The 22872-nt window shown below is 51.2% G+C and overlaps 1 long non-coding RNA gene and 2 other non-coding genes across 3 annotated transcripts in view; all 3 read right to left on the bottom strand.

The window, feature by feature from the left end:
• Positions 1-5319: 5319 nt before the first annotated feature.
• The window catches only part of LOC114670517 (uncharacterized), a 33571-nt gene continuing 16018 nt past the window's right edge, over positions 5320-22872 (bottom strand). Inside the window, exons 3-4 of the long non-coding RNA XR_013400089.1 lie at positions 14196-14306; positions 5320-13203 (exon numbers count right to left, since the gene is read on the bottom strand). This is a non-coding gene — a long non-coding RNA (uncharacterized LOC114670517). The remainder of the gene's footprint in view (positions 13204-14195; positions 14307-22872) is intronic.
• On the bottom strand, positions 5801-5880 carry MIR296 (microRNA mir-296). Its single transcript, NR_032460.1, is given in 1 exon segment — positions 5801-5880. It is a non-coding gene; the product is annotated as a microRNA mir-296 (primary transcript).
• Positions 6411-6498, bottom strand: MIR298 (microRNA mir-298). Its single transcript, NR_032462.1, has one exon. It is a non-coding gene; the product is annotated as a microRNA mir-298 (primary transcript).

Here is a 22872-nt window from a genome sequence, read left to right on the forward strand (position 1 = left end):
AGTGCGGAGACACCAAACTCATCAGCAAGCCTCTGCCCCCAGCCCCCCCATTCTTGTTCGCATGGCGGCCCAGCCCACATCCTCCACCACTCTCCCTGCTCCTCACAGCTGCAGGCAGCCACCTTCCAGACTGCTTAGACCCTGTCCCTCTTCTGTGTGCCCTTGGTCACCTCCTCCCTGGTTCAGGTACTGTGACCTTGTCCCAGGAAGACTCCAGTAGCACCCACTCTCCATGTCTCCTGACTTCCACTCTGGCCTCCAATGGCATTCTAGAAGGAACTTTACAAAATGCAAAGTGGGGTGTGTCACTGTCTATGTGAAACAATGGCTCGCACCCCCAGGGAAAATCCAAGCTGGAGGGCAAGAAGAGGTCAAGGCCTTCCCATGAGCTGGTCATCCCCACATGGGCACCTTTCCCTTTTGCTTGGCTGTCTGGCTGCCTCCTCCTACTCCACTTACATGCCACTTCCTCCAGGAAGCCCTCCCTGTACCTCCCTGCTAAGCTCCTGCTGTTCACTTGGCCAGGGTCTGTCTCAGGCATGGGCTTTAAGCTCCACGAGGACAGGCTCATGTCCATCTTGCCCTCCTCTGTGTCCTTGGGCCCACATAAGGGTCTGGCATACGGTAGGTGTGTACTCATCTTGTGGACTCTCTGCTTGGAGGCATAGGTGATGACTTGCCACAGGGAGCTGGTGATGGTGCTAGGGACCCCTCTTTTCTTCCTCTTCCCCTGGTCTTTCTAAGACTGTCCAGAAGGAAGCTATTCCTTGGGAAAGCTGAGGAGGGGGCACCTTCATTCCCGCCCCCATCCCTGCCTTGGACTAGACACTGCAGCAGGGCCACATGTGTCCTTCCACCTGGCCTGGACTCGGGCGTCCCAATTTGGTGTGAAACAGCAGGTCACAGATGGCTGCATTCAAAGGGAGGTGCAAATGCCTGGTGCATGGGCACATTTTCTTTTTGAGAGGGTGGCATCAGCCCAGATTCACCTCTAATTACGAGAACATCTTGCCTTTTGAGAAAGTGAAGAATTTCAGGGGAGCGTGGGAAGATGTTTGCGGGCAGGCAGGCCTCGCCGGCTCTCATTCTGCCAGGAGTGCGCTCTGGGTTACTTAGACTTGTGGAAACCACTGCCAACAGCCAGGAAGGTGGGGCTGACAGAGCCTCAGGCCCCAGGACATCTCTGCTAGGTGGCCCCAGCTGGCCAGTGAGTCTCTTGACTGTGGCCTTCATTTTGGAGGAGGCTTGGGTCTTCCCTAGCAGCGTGTCCAACATGTAAACAGGAGCACGCAGTGGCTTCCAGGGCACCCCACCATGCTCTGCCTGTACCCCCACTCAAACCCAGCACCTACCCCCTCCATCTCACCCACTGCACATCTGTGGCTCCAGCCAAAGCCGCAGGTGCTCCTGGACACTGACCCTTCCCTCACGCCTGCACTGCCCACCCACCTTCCCCACCTTCCTCATGTTGGCCCCCCCCCGCCCGCCCCCATAATTCTCTCTCACCTGAGCTGCCACAGCTGCCGGGAAAAGGAGTTTCTGCTCACCCATCACAGGCGTGGTCATGTCACTCCCACATGCACACACACACACACACAGAGCACGAGTTCAGATGCTACAAGTGTACACACATACTATGTTATGTGCACTCGCACAAATACACGTGCACACAGATGCTGCATACGTGTGCACACACTCCACATGCAGCTATGTCCCCCCACACGCCTTCATCCCAGAATGTCCCCACCATGTGCGTAGAGGGGCATTATCTCTATGTACTTCCCATGGCCCACAGGGGACCTGCCCTCTCTGACCTTGCCTGCTGCTCTCCTCTTCCCCTGGCTCACACGTGGGAGATCAGGGCATCAGGTGTGCAGGTGTTGGGGGCAGGTTGCAATTTCACAGCCCTGTTTTTTCTGTAGCACCGATCTCTCCCAGAAGGTGTGATACCTCCATTTCTCTGTTTATAGTCTGCCTGCACCACTCCTAGCTCATGTGCTGGGTCACAGCTGTTTCTCTCTCTCTCTCTCTCTCTCTCACACACACACACACACACACACACTTTAAATAAACTTTTTATTTTAAACTTTGAGATTTACAGACAAGTTGAAAAGCTAGTGCGGAGCTTCTGTGTCCCAACACCCAGGTTCTATCGCTTATATTGCCATGTGATTTTTCACCACGAACGAATAGTATTGCCTGAACCCCGTGCGGTGTGCAGACGTCACTGGCTTCTCCCTAATGCCCTCTCTGTGCTCCAGGACTCCATCCAGAAGCCCACGTGACATTTCATCATCACATCTCCTGAGGCTCCTCCAGGCTCCTCAGCCGAGTCTCTCAGCTTTTCCTTGATTTTGATAACCTTGACCGTTTTGAGGAGTGCTAGTCGGGTATTTTGTAGATTGTCCCACAATTTGGGTGATCTGATGTTTGGTTCATGGGTACACTGGAGTGATGGGGTTGGGGAAGGAAGACCACGTGAAGTACCCCCTCATCCCGTGGTGTCCAGGGTATGTATTAGGTACAGGAGGATCCCTGATGACACAGGCCTCCCGCTGGCTAAGGCACAGCTGCCCAGGTTTCTCCAGTGAAGAAACAGTGAAGCCCGTTTCCCACCTTCGATACATACTCTTTGGAAGCAAGTCACTAAGCACTGTGCGTACTTCAGGGGTGGGAGCTATGTTCTATCTCCTTGAGGGGGAAGTATCTACCGGAATTATTTGGAATTATTCTGTGCAAGAGATTTGTCTCTTCCATCTACTTATTGAATGATTTCTATCAGTCTGGACCCGTGGATATTCTAAGAATTGGGTCATAGTCCAGCACAGCTTTGCTAGTCCCCTGTCCCAGCTGTGACCCTTGGGAGCTCCTTCTGTCAGCTCCTGTGTCCCTGGAACCTGCCGCCATTGCTGGGGCACCTCCTTCCTGACACCACATGATGCTTCGGGCTCACCTCGCAGTCCTTGCGCCAGCCAAAGAATAAGCCTTTTTTTTTTTTGACACAGGGTCTCTGTCACCCCAGGCTGGAGTGCAGTGGTGCGATCCCAGCTCACTGCAACCTCCACCTCCTGGGTTCAAGCAATTCTTATGCCTCAGTCTCCCGAGTAGCTGGGACCACAGGTGTGCACTACCACACCCAGCTAACATTTGAATTTTTAGTAGAGATGGGGGTTTCACCATGTTGGCCAGGCTGGTCTTGAACTCCTGGCTTCAAGTGATCTGCCCGTCTCAGCCTCCCTACGTGCTGGGATTACAGGCGTGAGCCACCACACTCAGCCAGAATAAGCTATTTTCACCAAAAGCCTGGTTCCCTTTATGGGAGAATGGCGCCACCAACTAAGGCCTGGGTGGCGTCACTGCTTCAAGGTCCTCTTGGAGCCCCTGGAAAGAGCCAGGAAATAAACGTGCATATGCTAACCCTCTCCGCACGCCTATGGAGAGCAGTCTTTCTCCCACTCTCCACCAGACTCTGTATTAAGCTGCACATCCTCACATCACCAGGACCCTCAGAAAGTCAGACTTGCTCTGTGTCAACCATCCTGGGCCAGCAGTTTAGATCACGTTTACACAGAGCTACCAGCCAGGTGGCAAATGCATCTATCTTTTTTTGGCATTGGTGGTGGTGGCTCCTAGCATCTAGCTCAGGGAAGCTGCTGAACAGCCTACAATGCCCAGGACAGCCCCCACCAGGGCTGGAACCAGCCCCGAAGGTCAGCAGTGCTGGGGTGAAGGCCAGGGGTACACAGATGCCGCAGGAGGGGAGCCTGGGAGAGCCCCTGCCGCTCCCCTGTCCCACTTCATTTCCCGGCATGCCACTTTTTCACACATGACACAGCCCACCCACTTCCTGTTGGTGATATTTCTCTCCCCTGCAGAAGCAAGCTCCATGCAGAAAGGGCTCTCCCCTCTTCTGCGACTGCCGTGTTCCACCCCCACATGGCTGGGCCCTCGGCTGGGCTCGGTATCTAATGATCCCATGGGGAAAGGGGAGCTGGAATGGGGCAGAAGCCACCAGAAGGAAGGTCAGCCTTCGAAGGGAATCACAGTGGCTTTTCCTGAGACAGAGGGGCGAGTGGCAGGTGCGGTGACAGAAGGGAGGCCAGCCCTGCAGCAGGGATGGGGGCAGCGAGGGCTGCAGGGCCTGAGGGCGGGCCTTCACCTTCCCCTCCTGGGCACCCATGAACTGTGCTACGGCACAGCCCAGGCATGGGGGATACCCAGAAGAGAGGGCTGGGGTGCCAGCTTTGGTGGGAACAAGCAGGGAGCCCCTCCACCCCCGCCCTAAGCTGTGTCTCAAGGCCTGTGCCCCTGGGGCGTGCGCTTGCGTGTGAGCGAAGGCCTCTCTGCTCTCTTCCTGGCCTTCCCCAGCGCCCCTGGCCTCTTGCCCCATTCACCCAAGGCCTTTTCTGCCCGGTACCTCAGCTGTGGGGCCTGGCTGGTGTAACTCATGGGGCCCCAGTGGGGGGCGGAGGGGCCTCTGGTTTCCTGGCCTGCGGTCTCCACCAGGGCCTGGATCCGGGCACCTCTGCTGACAGCGCCCAGCGTGGAGCCACCGTGTGCCCGGCGGCCTCCTGCAGAGGCCCCTGGGGAAGCTCTCCTCTGGCCCCCCTTTCCCCTGCCTGAGGGGAGGCCACAGCCACTGGAAGGGCTCAAGAACGGACTTCAGGGGTCCCTGAGCCCCCAGAACTTTCAACTCGGAGTGGCATTCTTGCACTGGGAAGGGCCACTGCTCCTGCGGGTCCAGGCTCTATTTTGGAGACTCCCCCGGCTCTGGCAGGAACAAGGCTCACCCTTGCTTCTGCCCTCAGGACAGCCGTGGGGACACCTTGCACCCCAAGTCCTCCCAGCCATGCCCAGCACCTCCCATCAAGCCTTGTCCACACAGGGAAGGTCAGGCCACCCCGCCTGTCACACCCCAGTTGCCTTCCCGTCTTTTCATCTTTTCGCTCTGTCCATCCACTCATCCATTGGTGCATCCAGCAAGAACCTGAGACCCGCTCTGTCCTAAGTGTGTGAGAGTTCTGCCCTTTGGGGTTTAGTCTGGTGAGGGAGACAGGCCCTAAGACACTGAGCCTGCAACTCCCCGCTGCGGTAGAGCCAGGAAGGCAGGGCCAGCTGCAGCCAGAGGAATCACAGCGGGGACAACTGGTTCCACGCAGGAGTTGGGGTGCCACGTTTCCAGCATGACCCCCAAGCAGCCACCATGAGTCAGAAGCAACCCAGGCCCGTCAGACACTGAGACACTGCGCACTTGCTTCGAGGACTCCAGCAAGCAGAGCTGGGCTCCGTGGAAATAAATGAAAGAGAAACATCCACCACTCTTTCTACACAAGTTTATTAGGCACCTGCTGGGTATCACGTGTGGAGACAAGCTGGACAACATAACAATCCGCAAGGCAGCTACGGCCTTGCCCTGGAGCTCCCAGTCTAGCAGGGATGGAAAACAGATAAGTCCCCCAGCAGAAGCCCCAGACCCAGCAGGCTGTGAGGTCGGGGAAGGGGGAGGCCTTCCCGAGGAGGAGGCGGCAGTGAGGGTGGAGAGAGCCTCCGGAAGGGGAGCGGGCACTGGAGTGGGTGGCACCGCATCCTGCAGGTGCTTGTGGCTGAGGCTGGGAGGTAGGTGAAAATTCCGGCAGTGGGGACCCATGGGAGACTGTGGCAGAGGCGCGGCACGGTGAGGTTACCATTCCCCAGTGCCCGGCTGCTCCAGGGGACCCAGCAGGTGACATGACAGGGGCCCCTCTTGTATCGGCTGTCCTGTCTCCACTCCTGGTACAGAGCTGTGGCTGCAGCACTCTTCAGAGCCCTTCAGGAGAGCCTCCACCCAACCCTCTGAATTAGGCACAACAGGATTGAGGGGGGGCCCTCCGGAAGGGTCCTTTCTCCTCACCTCCCACATGCGGCTGGGCCCAATTTCACCATTTTACTCGGGATCTCCCCTCCTCAACCCTCCCAGCCCTGCCCCATCTCAATGGCCTGCGGTGGACCCCAGACCCACAGACACAGGCTCTCTCTGCATAAGGGCTCACGTGGTCCCCAGCCAAGGTCCCTACAGCACTTTCCATGGAGCCCTCTTCCCAAACATGCACATCAAACTCGCCTCTCAGCCACCCCGCCTCCATCTCAGCTTCAAGGCGGCCTTGGCAGGAGGCTCGGGGCGCCACGGAACAGTTCACCACGTCTCTGCCCTGGCCTCACTGCTGCCGGCTAGCCTTGCCATTCATCTTCTGAAGGCTACTCTCTGACGGCTCTGCCGGCCACCTTGATCTGAGTGGCAGGTCTGTGCTAACAATGTTTTGTGTGGGACCCCGGGAGAAGAGTCCATGAACCACTGCCTAACTCAAGTGCTGCTGCGGTGAGGCACCCCTGCCTGGTTCTGAACAGACGCCGCACATCAAAGGGGAGCCGGCAGCTCATTCCTGAGCAAAACAGCAGGCTAGTTCCTCACAGTCAAGGAAAACCACTGGGAGAACCACCCGGCTTCTGCTGAAGACCTGAGCTGCTTCTCCGGGTCCCCCAATGCTGACGGGCCTCTAGCATCAGGTCCATATGGCCGATTCTGGAGATCTCTAGGAGGATGGAACTGGCTGATGAGAACTGTCAGTATGAGTCTGTCTGGCCACTCTGCCTGGGAACATTCACCGAGACATAAAGAAGATATGAAATAGCTGGAAAATTAGGAACCCAGCTAGGGCTGGAAGGATAGCCTTTGAGGATCATTCTGTGAGTGCTGCCGGAGAAGGAACCCTGGTGAGGGCTCAGGCTGGCTCTCCCTAGGGGCCTCCTCAGGAGGAAGAAGACCACAAATCTAACCAGCCTAGCAGCCCCAGATGCACAGAGCACATGTGGATAAAGCTGTGGCTGCCTGCAGTCCATGGGATCATCTTGTATGCAGCAGTAAGAAGGGTCTGTTCTATGACTGCTCTGCTGCCCCTTTTTTTTTTTTTTTTTTTTTAAACAGCAGCTGGTTTGGAGTCTCCCATGTATTGCCTGAGGTGGTTTGGTAGTAACCAGCTACCAAAAATCCTTTCATTTTAGGTGCCTGTTGGGTGGTGGGGTGGCCACCAAGAAGGAATTAAGCCATTTTTAAAGAAGCCCAGTGGTGAATCCACAGTATGCTCTGTCTGACAGGGTGCATCTGAGAGGGCCTGCTGGGCCTTTGTTCAAAACTAGATACGCCCCAACTCCAATTCTAATGTGCGGAAAATGTGATACAGAAACCTGCAGAGCAGCCAGGTCCCAGTGGACGTCAGAGATCAGCTCTTACCTCCACAAGGATCTTGTTCACCAAACTCTTTGCTTATCAAACCTTTTTCCTGCAGAGGGTAAGGGTTAACTCCCATCTAGAAAAGGCTGAAGTACCACGGTTTTCAACCCAGGAACGTGGCACTGATGAGGCGGAGTTCTGGAGGGGCACAAACGCAGAAGGTTCCAGGCACCGTTGGGAGCAGACAGGTTTGGGATAAAAAGAAAGAGAAAAACAGGGCAAAGGATTAATAATAGAAATGAAACCAGGTGCACACACACTCACCTGCGGCGTGATCTCCCATGGCCACACTCCAACTTGATATCTTGCTTCCAACAGCCAGAACAGCCATCAGTGGAACTTACTTTTATGGGCAATCTTTAGGCTGTTGTTTATTGTTGATTCAAGAGAGAAGCAGTTATGGTTTTGAAAACATGGCCGTTTTTCTGATGGGGAAGAGCAGGTTTCAATGAAATGGGTGTGGAGTCCCAATCTCCAAGGCCTTTGTGATCTGAGACAAGACATCTGCCAGAGTCAACTTCTTCAGGGCCCTCAAGAACAGAGTGCTTAGATAAGCCTTTTCTGAAGCCCGCTGGCTGGCCAGAGAAAGGAGGCAGGGCTATGGTGCTCCACTAATCCTGTAGGGCCAGGGCAAGGAATGGAAACCCAAGCAGAAACCAGGCAACCAACCAGGATTGTTTCCCTCATGAAACAATAGAACAGGTGAACCCATCTACCTCTGGTCCCAACCTTTGTCCAGAACAAAAAACCGGGACCCACACAGGTGACCACAACCTCAGTGTGAGGTAGAACAGCTGGGACCCAGACTCAGGTCCAACAGGTGCCCAGGGCAAAGGGGTCCTCGCACCCCCACCCCAGGTGACCCTCCTGGAAAAGGGGTGCTGAAGGCTTGTCCGTACCTGTCACTGCAGCTGTGTCATCTAGTGGGGAGCGCTTCGGCATCTGTGCCCCATCAGAGCCCCCAGGTTCTCAATCACCAGCGTTCAGATGCCTGCTCCAATGGGGGCACCAGGAATGGCAAAGAGATGTCTTCACAGTGTTGCCACGGTGAGTGCCAGCCACCCATGCACCTGACCTGGTGTTTTTGTCATGGAACTGGAGATGTGACCTTAGGCGCTCACCACTGAGCCACACAGGTGAGGCTCATTTCTCACCTATAAAGAAATATAAATGGGAAAACCCACAAAGCCCTGCCTCCTGGCCCAGCTGCCAAGATGACGCTGAGCCAAGCCCTCCAGAAGCACTAGGTGGACGAAGGGAGGGAGGCACCAGAGCCGTACATGACACCTGGACACCTACCCCAGGGAGCTCTCCAAGGGTGCCCCACCTAAAGCCTAAGGAACCAGCTCTGACTATAGGCTGAGTCCCAAAGGGCCAAGGAACATTCCAGAAGCACTAGTGAACCTCCTCTACACTGCCAAGCAAGAGGCCTCAGAGAAAGGCAGCCTCTCCCAGATAGACCCTGTATTAATCCGTTTTCACACTGCTGATAAAAACATACCTGAGACTGGGCAATTTACAAAAGAAAGAGGTTTAATTGGACTTACAGTTCCATGTGGCTGGGGAAGCCCCACAATCACGGCAGAAGGCAAGGAGGAGCAAGTCACATCTTACATGGATGGCAGCAGGCAAAAGAGAGAGCGAGCTTGTGCAGGCAAACTCCCGTTTTTTAAAACCATCAGATCTCATGAGACTCGCTATCACGAGAACAGCATAGGAAAGACCCACCCCCATACTTCAATCACCTCCCACCCTGTTCCTCCTACAACACGTGGGAATTGTGGGAGTTACAATTCAAGATGAAATTTGGGTGGGGACACAGAGCCAAACCATATCAGATCCCCTTCAGTGAACAGACCCCAGCTACCCAATGTGGGGCAGCTCAGCTCCTGCTCTCCCGGCTTTCCTCTTGCCACGAGAATCCCATCTCCTAGTGGGGGAGACCTTCAGGCCAGCAGGGCCCTGGTCAGAAGCCTCAGGGCCTCCCACTGCACTTGGAATCAGACCCCAGTGCCACGGCCACAGGCTGCCCTTATGGTGCTGCCTCCTCAGCTACCCCAGCTCCTTCCCCTGCACCTGCTCACTTCCTGCAGCCAGACTGGTTTCCTGCTTCCCTATAGTTCATGGCCAGCTCTTTCCCACCTCAGGGGCTTTCCACTGGCTGTCCCCTCTGTCCAGTGGGCTCTTTCCCCAGCTCCTGTGACTTGGCAGGCTCCCGACTCACCAGAGCATCACCTCGGACCCCTCCATCAGCTCCGTCATTTTCCAGGCAGCATTTGAGGACAGTGGTTTGAAAGGCAACCTCTGGAGCCTGACTAACCACTGGAGTTCAAATCCAGACTCCACGACTTTCCTGCTGTGTGGCCTTGGGCAAGCTATTTGACCTGTGTATGCCTCAGTTTCCCCACAAGCTTGCAAGGAAGAGTAAATTAATGCATTTCTCTAATGCCTAGAACGTGGTAGGCACCATAAATCAGGAAGGGCTTCTCTGTGCCAAGAAGCCTGAGTATGGGGCAGGCTGTGCGAGCACGGCTAACCACGGTGTCCCTTGGAAGCCCACAGGAGGAGACTCTCACTTCTTCAGAAGATGAGGGGATCTTCTGAGCCTTCATGTACAGGGCCCTGAAGGAGGCAAGGCCTAGCTGTGGTCACAACTGCCATGGATTCTTCTCTGAGGCCTGGATGAGCAAGAGAGAACTCTGACCCACCAAGGAAAAGGAGGGAATTCTGAATACGAATAGAGATTAACTCAGGGGCCACATGAGGCCCACAAAAGCCCCAACAGAAATTCCCCTCCTCCCTCACCTCCTCCTCTCTTGAATCCCTGGTGCTGAAAAGCAAGGCCCAGGTTTCAGAGCAGCCTGGGCCTCCTCCAGCTTTCCTAAGTCATCCCTATGCTGACAAGAATGAGGGAGGCTGAGGGACGCACAGATGTTAGGTGGCCACGGTAACTGCCCTAGCCATGTTGTGTTTCTGCTCAGCTCATTACGGGGCCCACCAAGAGGAAAGCAGGCAGCCATGATGGCTCCCCAGGCCTGGCCACTCAGTGCTCATCCATCAGCCCAGGTCGCCCAGACCAATGTCACAGCAAAGGCAAGGAGGCCCCGGCCAGAACTCAGTTGCTGGGTCCCTGCCCAATTCTGATGATGACCCTTGTTTCTTATAAGATAATAATAGCTCCACTTTACTGCAGGGAGAGCAAGTGCAAATGCCTACGGAGGCCAGGCCCCACTCAGAGATGAGTGACAGGCACAGGTGGTGGCAGGCACGGGGGTGTGTGTGCTGCTGGCCGACAGGGGGCGGTCGCCCCCCAGCTACGGTTGTCCATGGACAGGAAGAGGCAGGCCCCAGAAAACTAGAGGCCAGGAGAGGTCAAATGGCCAAAGGCTTCTGTAAAATCTGCTGACACCTAACCGTTGGTGGTCATCATCATTTATCCTTAAAGGAACTCCTATGTGGCTGAAACGCACCGTGTCTCTGGGTGAGAGCAGGCTTGGAGAGCAGCTTCTGGCTCCATCACACAATGGAGGCTGGCCACCCATTAATTTGTACTATTAATAATGGTGGCGATCATTTAGGGACGCTTTTCTGAGTGTCAGGTGCTGCTTGTTCTTAATCCTCTCCTGGCCCCTTCCCTGAAGTCAGGAAACTGCCTTGGCAGATAAATAAGTAGTCCCAAGGCCCCAGGGGGGAAAGTGGGGTGCTAAGGTTAGCGCTCACATCTCTCTGATGCCAGAACAGGGCCCTGACACACCAGCTCTGCTCTCTACACATTCCCCTGAGCTAGGGCTGGGCTCTGACCTGGCTCCTCTGGCCCTGTCCTTGGTGCTTTCACACAGTTCTGTCTGCCCCTGGCTCCAGCACCTGCACTCTTGCCTGCCTGCCACCCCGGCGCCTACCGCTTTCTCATATGATCCTTCCTGCTCCCTCTTCACGGGCTCTTCCCAGGCTGGCTTCTTCCCAGGCCCTAATCCTACTCAGCTCTCCTGGCCATATCTAGCCATGGCAATGCAGTGGCCTCCAAATCCCCCTGCCCCTCCATCCTGCTGCCAACTGAGCTTCCATTTGGCCTGTGACATTTAAAAATATCTGTCCAGCCTTGGCATATAGAACCCAATACCCCCAGCTGTTTAAATACCACTGCCTCATTTTCGGCCCCCATGCCCGTGTGTGTCTAATAAAAGCGTAAACTGACCCTGAACGTGGGGCCACTGGAACCCTCTATTCCAATCATGCCATTCTTAATTTGGCTCCTCTGTCAAATGGGTCGTCAGTGCGAGCCAATTCCTGCCCCTACAAGGAGAAGGTTGGCAGGGGCTTGGGAGGCTTTGGAGCAGCAGGTCAAGGTGTGGCCATCTGTATGCCTGTGACGGGTGCACATGTCTGGAGCATGGGGTGATGTCTGCCACAGCTGTCCTCCTTCCCTCTCTGTCTCCCGACCCCAGTGGGCCCCATGGCCTTGCTATTAATACAGTGCAAAGAGGCCCAGCAGCTGGACGGGGCCAGGTCTTTCCACATGGATGGTGACAACTGCCATCACCCTGGATGTGGGCTCTGCATGTTCCCAATGTGCCTTCTGTCAGAAGGGGCAGAGCTGCAGTCCACTGGGGTACTGTCTGTGGAAAATGTCCACTCTGACTTGGCAATGGGGGAAAGCACCAATGATCAACTTGGGAGTCGTGAAAGGGGGCCCAAAAGATGGGTGGTCACTTTACAACACTCCTAGCGCCCACAGGAACTAGGCTCCGCTCCCCTAACCATGCCATCAGCCTGCATTTGCATGGAGGCCCTAGGCCACGGCTTCTTCTCTCATCATTGATACACGGGTCCAGCAAAATGCCCAGGACAAATGTGCAGCCAAGTACACACCTATGCAGTGAGGAAATCCCCAGCGGGGAGATACAGAGAAAGGCCTCATTTTCCTGACACGCTGTCTTTGGGGAAGAAGAGGTCGGTTTCAACATATCCTAAAAGACCCCGGAAGAACAAACTGTTAGGTGGATCAGAGCCACAAATCCAGAACAGAAGAACCCACTCTACTGCCCAAAACTGCCAGGGGTGAAACACTATGATTTCTGGGATTTGCTGTGAAGGGCTCCAGAAGAAAAGGTGTGGTGACAGAGGAAACCAGAGCTGACGGGCAGCGCAGCTGCGCTGGCCTCCTCTCTGCTTTGGTGTGCTTGAAAATTTCCGTAACAACAAGGTTAAAAATACACAAGTGAAAAATTGTTCAACAAATATTTACTGAGGGCCTAATATGTGCTAAGAACTCTTCTGAGGATTCTTAATTTGTATAGAAAGAAGAAAGGTGAGCAAAGTCCCACCACGCTGGTCAGCAACAGCTCAGCCTCAAAACTATGGCCTCCTTTTACCATAGCACAGCAGGCCCACCATTCCCCAAATGCCCTGGGTTGGTTTCAGCTGTCCATGCCACTGACCCATGGAGGCAGTCCGAACATGTACTTTTAAAAGTTAGTATTTAAAAATATTGTCATTCAACCCCTGTGACCCTATGCAGCCGAACCCAAGAAAGAACACAGCCAGGAACTTCATCCAGCAGAATGTCCTTCTCCCACTCCTTGTGGTCGCCCCTGCCAGAGGAAACCAAATGCAGAAGCTGAGTTTATCGTCTGCTCGCTGTAAACATTCTATCACGTATGCATTACTTGGTTTTGCCTGTTTTTGAACTTGATGAAGAGAGCATTGTACTTTCTGGCATCCTATCAAGAACAGAGAGCACAATGGGAGAACAGACCCAGCTCCCCACACCCAATCCCCAGAAAAGCCGGGAGTGAGAACAGAGGTGAGTGGATGGGTTCTGTGAGAGGCCTGCTGGCTGGAACACTGCTTCAGAGCATGCCAGCAGGAAGTGAGAAGCGCCCGGGCTCATCTCGCTGGGCTTTGGGACAGTTCTACCGACTGTTTCTTGGCTGCATCTGCAAACATAAACATGTGAAGTGGGAGCAAATGTCATGGTAAAGGCAGATCAAGACAACTCCATCTGTTGACTTATTATTAGACGACAAATGTCACGGGAAGAAAATGTGCCCCAAGTAATTGAGCCCTGTTGAAACTCAACAGGCTTCCGCTGGAAGGAATAAGAACTCTTCCTATCACTTCTCAGCTAAGAGGCACCTGACCAGATACGGGGGGCAAAAAATCATTTGTCCCCTTTAGTGGGAAATCTTTGTGTCATACAAGACCATCTCTCACCATCTCTCCTAGAGCCCAGACGAGTGTTTCTCAGGTCAATGAAGAGACTGGGTGGATGGGGGACAGGATCAAGGAGGTGCTCAGGGCTGTGCCTGGAGGGGCATCAGCCATGTTGCCATTTTCAGAGCACGCACTTGTCTTCATGAGTGTTTTTAAAATACTTAACCAGAAGCCAGTGATACTGGTAATCTTTCAATAGCAGTTGCATAACTTTCCTTTAAAAACAAATGTATTTACATAAAGAAATAGCTGACTTAGAGAGAACGGTGAAGTGCAGTTTCAGTATAGGAATATGGCAAAAACTGAAGGTGGTGTGAAAATAATTGAAGTCTGAGCAAAAATGACCTCGATATTCCTAAGGGACTGTACTTTTTGTTCTAATTTCTAAGGCACTTTGGCACTTAGATGGGTTTAACTGTAGTCTCCGCCAACAAAAGCCACTCATAACCCTAGGCCAGCAACCCCAGTCCGAATGGACCCCCACCCTGTTCAAGGCCCAGAGCTGTGGGGCATCCTAGCCCTGCTAGAAGAGCCTGCATTGCTCCCGGCATGGGCGAGAGGGGAGTGTGGAAGCCCAGAGTCCCTGTCACTGCTGCTGCTGCATAAAGCCACGACAACTGGTGGCCACAGGCCTTGTTCCTCCCAATCCGGAGCCCCAGGAAAGGTCTCTGAGAGTGCTCCATTTGCTTTCTCCTGAGCTTGTTCCTTTGCTTACCTTTAGACGATAACTTCAGCAAGAAAGACAGATGAGCAAATGTCACTTTCATGTAGATAGTTCACCCAGCTGCAAGTGCTCTCAATGGGAGAACTTTCAGCACACTGAAGTCTATTGAAAAATAGTGGGAGAAGGGAAGTTACTTCTCTTTTAAAAGTGCTAATAATGATAACATTAATACTAATTATTTTTATAGTTATGTGAATGAGCATGTACATTTTTTTGCAGTGTTGTCATACTACTATTAACAACATTGATGCTGGCATGACGGGAGTGCTGGGGGGCCCAGTCAGCCTGCTCTGCCCCTGTCATCCCAGCATCCCCTTGGTTAGCGCTGCCTTTCATGCTTAAAAATGTCCCAGCTGGATGACAAATTTTATGGTAACCCTAGTTATACACCATGACTAACTCGTCTATGCCTACAATGAGTGGGCAGGGGGAGGGTTCAGGGGTAGGGGAACAGGGACCTGAATTTCAAAGGCTGGAGAGCATTCTTTAAATTGTGGCCATTCCCGGCTTAAACTGTTTAGATCCTGGATTAGCAGAAGGGATCTGGGTTTAAAATGATCAGATGGTGAGGGAGAGATGCATGGTTTATAATCAATCAAGGAGAGATGCGTGGTTTATAATCAATCAGGGAGAGATGCATAGTTTATAATCGGGGCACCATGAAGAGTTCTCCAATGGCAGTTTGAACTGTTACTTCTTTCTTTTCTTTCTTTTTTTAGACAGAGTCTCACTCTGCCGCCCAGGCTGGAGTGTAGTGGCATGATCCTGGCTCCTGGATTCAAGCAATTCTCCTGCCTCAGCCTCCTGAGTAGCTGGGATTACAGGTGCGCGCCACCATGCCTGGCTTTTTTTTTTGTATTTGTAGTACAGATGGGGTTTCATCATGTTGCCAGGCTGGTCTTGAACTCCTGACCTCAAGTGATCTGCCCACCTCGGCCTCCCAAAGTGCTGGGATTACAGGTGTGAGCCACCGCACCTGACTGGACTATGTTATTTCTAAAACAGCTCAGTCACCTTCCTGAAAGACTAAACAAAACTGGACACATAACTTCGGATACACTTGGCCTCTCTTTTCTAACATCTTTTAGTTAGGTTTTCCCTAGTCCTGTCCTTGTGGCAAATTTCTGAGATATATTTCTCTGAAGTTCAACTTCTTTTCTTGACAGTCTAGAGAAAATATTGATGAAGCCAAGGTCATGGGCCTCAGAAACCCAGTCCCACAAGCAGAGCAGGAAAACAGCTCCAAGACCTCTCTCCTAACTCATAGAGGGCCTGGGGATGCTACAGGTCTTACTGTTTCCTCTACCAGAAAGAAGAGGGTGGTGCTAGCAGGGCATGGGAGACAAATACTCAGGCACTGCTGGTGGGGACACACCGGTGGCCTCGTAGAGAAGTGCCATGTAGCCAAGGCTCTGTGTTGGCCTGTGAGCAGCAACTCCACTGCTTGATACCATCTCCAGAGAAACACCTGTGACATTTACATGGAGGTGTGTACCACGACATGGTCGGCAGTGCAATTTCTAATAGGGACAAAGTGGCAAGAGCTGAACGCACGTCGACAGGGATGTGACTGCTGACTGTCTTTATTCAGCCCAGACAATGAGGTGATGGTGAAACAGAACAAGGCAGATCCTACAGGAACCAATAGGAAAGGGTCTCCAAGATATACAGATACATGAAAAGGCTGCAATGTGAAGCCCAATGAAACACATGAAAAGCTGTGTTTGAAAACACAGTTATGTTTGTGTTTTTAACTATGACATCCTGTATGGAAACCCATCATTTGTGAAGTTGGTAACCTCTGGGGGATTTGAGAGGTGGTGTATGAAAACTGTGACTGGTACAGGGTCATCAAAGCAGACATTAGCCTTAGCTTTATCTACTATTTTAAAATGATTAGATAATACATGTAATTCATATAATTGCATGTGCAGTTAAACATTAAAGTTGAGAAGTCATGGCTGGGAGAGGCTGCTGCTGGGTTATCAGTTTCACAGTGTAGACATCTTGAAAAAGGATCTTGAGAAAAATGAACTTGCCTTTCTTGTACCTTAATGCTCCTATTTTAGGGGCCAGTTTTAAGTAATAACTGGTGCCTTTGGACCAACAGAAAAAGAGAGTGCCACCAAGTCATACTGGCTTTAGCCTTGGCCAAACTCTTCCTGGCTGCCATGTGACTGTGCCAGGCTGATCACTAAAGACATGGTATAGTCTATTTCTACCTTCCAAACTACTTCTAGCCAGCTCTTGCTTTACTCTTTCTTTAATAAGGAGCTGGAGGAATGTCAGTTCTAAAGTGATCAAGAAAAGAATGTGAAGCTGTTCATTTGGTTGTTGACAAAAAATAGATCTGATATCAAGGGGGCTGACATCTGAGCCCTTGGCTCATGTTCCACCTCCACAGGAAGATTCTCTGCTTGGTGTAGTAAACAATTGAGACAGAACTAGGACTAGAAAAATTCAGTCTAAGAGTGGCTTTACCACTAACGAGCAGGTCCCACCTCCCTCTCTAAGCTTCAGTTTCCTTACTTGTGAAATAAAAGGGCTGAGACTCGTCTCTCCAGTGCCTTCCAGCTCCAGGATGACTCCTATTGAAAATGACTTTGGTTGGAAACTCAATTTGGAGTGTTCCTCTCTTGTCTCCCACTTAGCACTAGACTTTTTCTGCTATGACAGCCTCTCCACTGTGCCCGAGACCTAGAACATCTTTCTACCTGTCTGATACCTTGTCACGTGCAGCCCAAAGGCAACTTGCTCTCAACAGACCAAAGGCAGAACTCCTGGCCCCACCACCCCACTCAACGTGGCAGAACTCCTGGCCCTACTACCCCACTCAACATAGAGTAACTCCTGGCCCCACCACCCCACTCAACATGGCAGAACTCATGACCTCCTGCTACCTCACACCTGGGCCTCTTTCCCTGCTTCTCTAGCTTGGTGAAAAGTACTAGCTTCCATCTAGTTCCACCTGGGTGTCATCCTGACACAGCCAATTTCCCCACATCCATGTTATCACCAAGCCTTGTAAGTCACTCTCCTAAATAACTCTAAAAGCCACTCTCAATATCCTCAGCTTTATGTATTTCTAAAAGCAGCCACCTCCCTTGACCCAGCTACTATCAACTCTAGCTTCCTCTCAAATTCCATCCCACTACTCTGTGGCCAGAGAGATCTTTAAAATAGACAACTTGATTTCAGTCCCTCATGGCCATCAGGACAAAGGCTTCCCATTGTTTATGGCTGTTTAAGACAACAGAAAGACTGCAGTTTGACCTGCTGGCCCCAGAGACCCCTGCCACCCGCTCCAGATTCATCTCTGTCCTCCAGCTCTGCTGACCTGTGAGTTTCCCTAACAGGCTTAGCTTCTTTCCGCCAGAGGGCTGGCAAATACACTATTCCTCAGCTTGGAACTGTACCACCCTCTGGCTACTCCTCAACTTGGAACCGCACCACTCCCCTGCTGCCACATGCTCACCCTTCAGTTCTCAGCTCAAATGTGCACGTATCACTTTTTCAGTAAAGTATTCCCTGCTTTGCCCAAATCCAGGGCGGCTTCTTCTGCTGTATACTTGGGGGGCGGGGGGGAAGGAACATGTTTCTTTTCCAGTGTCCTTAGCTCAGATTGTAATGAGACCCTCCTTAGCATGATGACTCATTATTTCCAGATCCCCCTCACTGCATGCATTCACCATCGTATTCCCGGTGCCTTGCAGAGTACAGGACCTAGAGTGGGCACTCAGTGCAGTTGTGCAGACCAAACTCTACGGCTTCTAAGGCTTTCCATTAACAAACCACTAAAAGAGAACTGGAAAGTGAAATTTAAAAAAATCCAACTTGACTGCCAACTCCAGCTTTATTTTAGGCTCTTTCTGCATGGCTGGGCTCCTCAAAATCCTGCCCCCTCATTCTCTCACCTCTTGGCCATTACCACCACTATACCACCACCACCACTGCTATACTACCATCATAACCACCATCACCACTAGCATCACCACCACCACCACCACCACCACTATCACCACAGCCACATCATCACCACCACCACCACTACACCACCATCATAACCACTACCACCACCACCATCACCACCACCATCACCACCACCACTATACCACCATCACCACCACCATCATCACCACCACCACCACCACCATCACCACAGCCACATCATCACCACCACCACCACTACACCACCATCATAACCACCACCACCACCACCATCACCACCACCATCACCACCACCACTATACCACCATCACCACCACCATCATCACCACCACCACCACCACCACCATCACCACTACCATCACCACCACCATAACCAGCACCATCACCACCATCAGCCATAGCCCCTGGTCAGCTAGGAAGCAGAAGGAGGCAAGATTTATATCCAGGCCTGTGTGGTCCCAAATTTGGCTTCTGGTTTCTCACCTCCAAACTTTCTGTTGAGCCCTCTCATAAGATACCATCTATTTTCCCTTTGAAGCCCACCTAAATACTGTCAGAGAAAAGACATTAGCGAAAAATCCCTTTAAAAACAGATATAAAATGAGGGTGCCCCCATTTCACCCTTCTCTCTCCTATACACTTTCAAAGGACACCGCAAGGCATAGATGAAGGATGAAGAAGTCAGAGAAAGCCGAAATAAGTAATAAAAACATCCATCTAACTGGCACTACTAACTAGAAGAACCCAAAATAATAAACTAAAAATGATTTTAAAATATAAAAAGAAGTCCAGATTTACTAAATATCACAACTGTAAAACCCAAATGACACCGCATTGGAGGTTCCTGGATTCTGAGATTTTAGACCAACATCTCCGCCACTGTGCCCAGCCAGACCACGCTAATATTTCAACAGAAATGTGTGGCACTCACATCAGGTTGCCAGCTGTTTTGCTTTTTTTTTTAATCTGCTAGACAAAGTCACTGAAAACTAAATGAAAGCCGGGCGCGGTGGCTCACGCCTGTAATCCCAGCACTTTGGGAGGCCGAGGCGGGCGGATCACAAGGTCAGGAGATCGAGACCATGGTGAAACCCCGTCTCTATTAAAAATACAAAAAATTAGCCGGGCGCGGTGGCGGGCGCCTGTAGTCCCAGCTACTCAGGAGGCTGAGGCAGGAGAATGGCGGGAACCCGGGAGGCGGAGCTTGCAGTGAGCCGAGATCGAGCCACTGCTCACCAGCCTGGGCGACACAGCGAGACTCCGTCTCAAAAAAAAAATAATAATAAAAATAAAAAATAAAATAAAATAAAATAAATGAAAGCAAAATCTAAAAAACAACATCAGCGGGCATGGTGGCTCACGCCTGTAATCCCAGCACTTTGGGAGGCCGAGGAGGGCAGATCATGAGATCAGGAAATGGAAACCATCCTGGCTAACACAGTGAAACCCCGTCTCTACTAAAAATACAAAAACAAAATTAGCCGGGTGCAGTGGTGGGCGCCCATAGTCCCAGTTACTCGGGAGGCTGAGGCAGGAGAATGGCTAGAACCTGGGAGGCGGAGCTTGTAGTGAGCCGAGACTGTGCCACCGCACTCCAGCCTGGGCGATAGAGTGAGACTCTCAAAAAAAAAAAAAAAAAAAAAACTAAAATCTTTTGGGGAGGGTACAATTCAAGCAGTTTTATTTATTCATTCATTCATTTACTATAAGCATTTCTGATTTATTTATTTTCAAAGATTCTAAAATCTTAAAGCAAAACAAAAACCCTAATTACCATCTATAATCCTTCTAGAAAGAAATGACATCAAAATTCTAAAAGGCAGGAGCTTATATAGCCTCAAAATCAAGAATCAAAATCAAAAGTCCCTCCCCAGGATAAATTTGGCTTGATGGAAGCTCCACTACAACATCTTTCATTTTCTCATCTCACTGTGGACTGGCATTTGGGAACCGCTGACTTAGTTCAACTCTTTCCCTGATGAGGGAGTCTCTTCTACCAAATCCTTCGGGAACCTTCTCTGAGTGTTTGCTTGAGTAGGCTGCTGGTTGCCTCATAAACCAACCAATTCTGAAAGTGGCAGAAGATGAGAAAAACATACAAAAATCAATACCATTTCTATAAATACACAATAAGCAGCCTGAAAATAGAATGAAAAAAAGAGAGCCCACTCACAATGCAACAAACACATCAAATACTCGGGAAATATATGATATATATTAACATATTAAACTCACATAGGACATATTAAAATCACATGAAGAAAACACAAATCCTTAATGAGAGAAATAGTGACCTGAACAGATTGAGAGGCCATACTTCCAGCTTAAGACTAAATGCAGAAAAGATGACAATATTTCCCAACTTAATTTATAAATTGAATGCAATTCCAGTCAAAATATCACCAAGGTCATTTATAAAACTTGATAAAAATGGTTCTTAAATTCATATAGAAAAATAAATGGACAAAACATCAGAGAATGCTGAGATACTATGCAGTAAGAAGGCACTTGCCCCTTAAAACAATGATTGTTAAGGCTATAGAGCAGTCACGCTAAGACACTGGGAAGATGCCACAATTTCACTAACTGAGCAGGAATGAAACCGCTAGCAATTAAAACTACAGAACCCACAGAAGGCCACAACACTCCGAGGACAGACAGATGTCTTGCAAAACTCTCTTATCTCAGTTGCGGACAGGAAGCTTTTGTTTTTGTTTTTCTAACTAACTGAGCAAGGTCAGAAATTTACAAAGTGACAAGATGAAGATTTCCTGACAGCCTCTCCCTAAGTATTTTCCAAGGTTCATCTCAAACCCCGCACAGCACCTCATTCCTAGAATGCTTATGGTCAAAAGCACACTTTGGCAGTTAATTAAATTCCCGTTGTGCTCTAACTGCGAGTGTGAGTGTGTGAGACAGGCTGGTGGCTACAACTCCTGTCCCAGAGGCTCTTTTCCCAGGGTCCCTGCACCATCTCCACCAGGTGCCCAGGCACTCAGGAGGCACTGCTGGACTTCTTGCTGGGCCATTGTCTTCCTAAATACACAGATTATTGCTTAAGGGCGAGGATCTCCTCCACTTAAGTCAAATCTCACATACCACCATGCCTTTTCTTTTTATATGTGGCTCCTTACATGCCAGAAACCAAATCTGCCATTTCGAAAACCAAAAAGTCTTATCTTGCTCCTCTTCCCTCCCCCATCTGTGAAGAGCTGGGAGAGAAGTGATGGCTGCTTCCTGAGGGAACTTCTAGACCAGTAAAGGGAAGGACTCCCAATTTATAATAACTTTTAGCCAAAACAATGGATGGGGAAGAGGGGGTCCAGAAGTAATCACCAGCCTCCAATGCGTTCTCATTTCTGACGTCGAGAGGCCCTTCTTTCAGTCTCCTGGCTCCCCACATTTTATCATGCACAATGTATGTCAGTGACGGGCCCTATTAGCAATCCTATCATCCTAGCAGTGGAGGTGACCTTGTAGACCAACCCATCCAACACCTCCGGGTTCTCATACACAAGGAAGGAAGAAGTGAAAAGAAAACCCTGACGTGGAAACCAAGCACCCACCACAAGGAAGCCAAGGATGCACCCTGCTAGGGCACTGATCTGATTATCAACCCATCCAGATCAACCATACACACACCAGACTGAGACCTAAGGGGGCCACACATCCTAACACCAGCACGAGGCAGGACCTGATCTTCACTGGACTGTCTTTTGGAAAAATGAAGCCAAGTGAATATAACAAACAAATATCTTAGAATTCTCTTTAACACAAAGCAGTGCTACAGTGAATGACGCCAATTTCTCCCCAGTTATCAGGACGGACTGATTACAGTGCTCAGATTCATTTGCCTGAAGATAATTGCCTCAATTCTCCACTTCACTTTGCACATATAGAAATAGTCCCAATCTACTGAAGCCTCAGTGACTAGACATGTAAAATTGGTCTAATCATATTCTGAAGAGCTTGAGCTGCAAGGATTTCTATGAGCGTGTACCTAAACCGTGACACCACTAAGAGTTTCTCCCCTCTGGGCTTGAGGAGCGCTGGCTCCCTCCCTCCCAAAAGTCTGATGGGGTGAGTCAGATCCTCAGCAGATGAGATGAAAACAGCTTTGAGGCTGTCTGTCAGAGCTAGGGGCTGGGGGAAAGATAGGATGTCCAAGAGAGCTGGACAAAAGACAAAGCCATGAGCCGAGAGCTTTCCTGACCGTTGAGTGGGCCTTTGCAATCAGCAGTGTTTTCATCCACAGCTCACTGGCTGCATGGCTGCTGGTGGGCAGGGCAGAGGTGGACATCTGGGGCCAGAACCACGTGGACTGGGGGTATCCTGGGACAATGATGTCTCAGCTGGCTGCAGGAAAGAACCAGACAAGCTCAGTGTAAGTCCGGCTGGGCAGACAGTCAGAGCTCAGGACGAAGCAAGGCAGGGTGTCAGAGTCCAGGGGCTGAACCGGGGAACACGAGAATGCCAAGCTCCAGGGCCGTGGCAGAGAAATGAGACGCCACGTCCAAGAAGGCCTGTACCCCTCTTGGGTACTGATGCTTTGCCTGAGCAAGGGGGCTTCTAGATGTTTCCCGTTGGATCAGGAGTCTAGAAATTGCTCCCCCTGTGGCAGAGGGAGAGAGAGGGAGATAGGCACTGTATCAGTAGGAGAAGCTCAACAGAGCACGAAGTGAAGAGAAAGGAAGGGAGCTCCTGGGAAGACAGCTCCAAG

The sequence above is a fragment of the Macaca mulatta genome, chromosome 10 (assembly GCF_049350105.2).
Source record: "Macaca mulatta isolate MMU2019108-1 chromosome 10, T2T-MMU8v2.0, whole genome shotgun sequence".
In the NCBI taxonomy this organism is placed as follows: Eukaryota; Metazoa; Chordata; class Mammalia; order Primates; family Cercopithecidae; genus Macaca; species Macaca mulatta.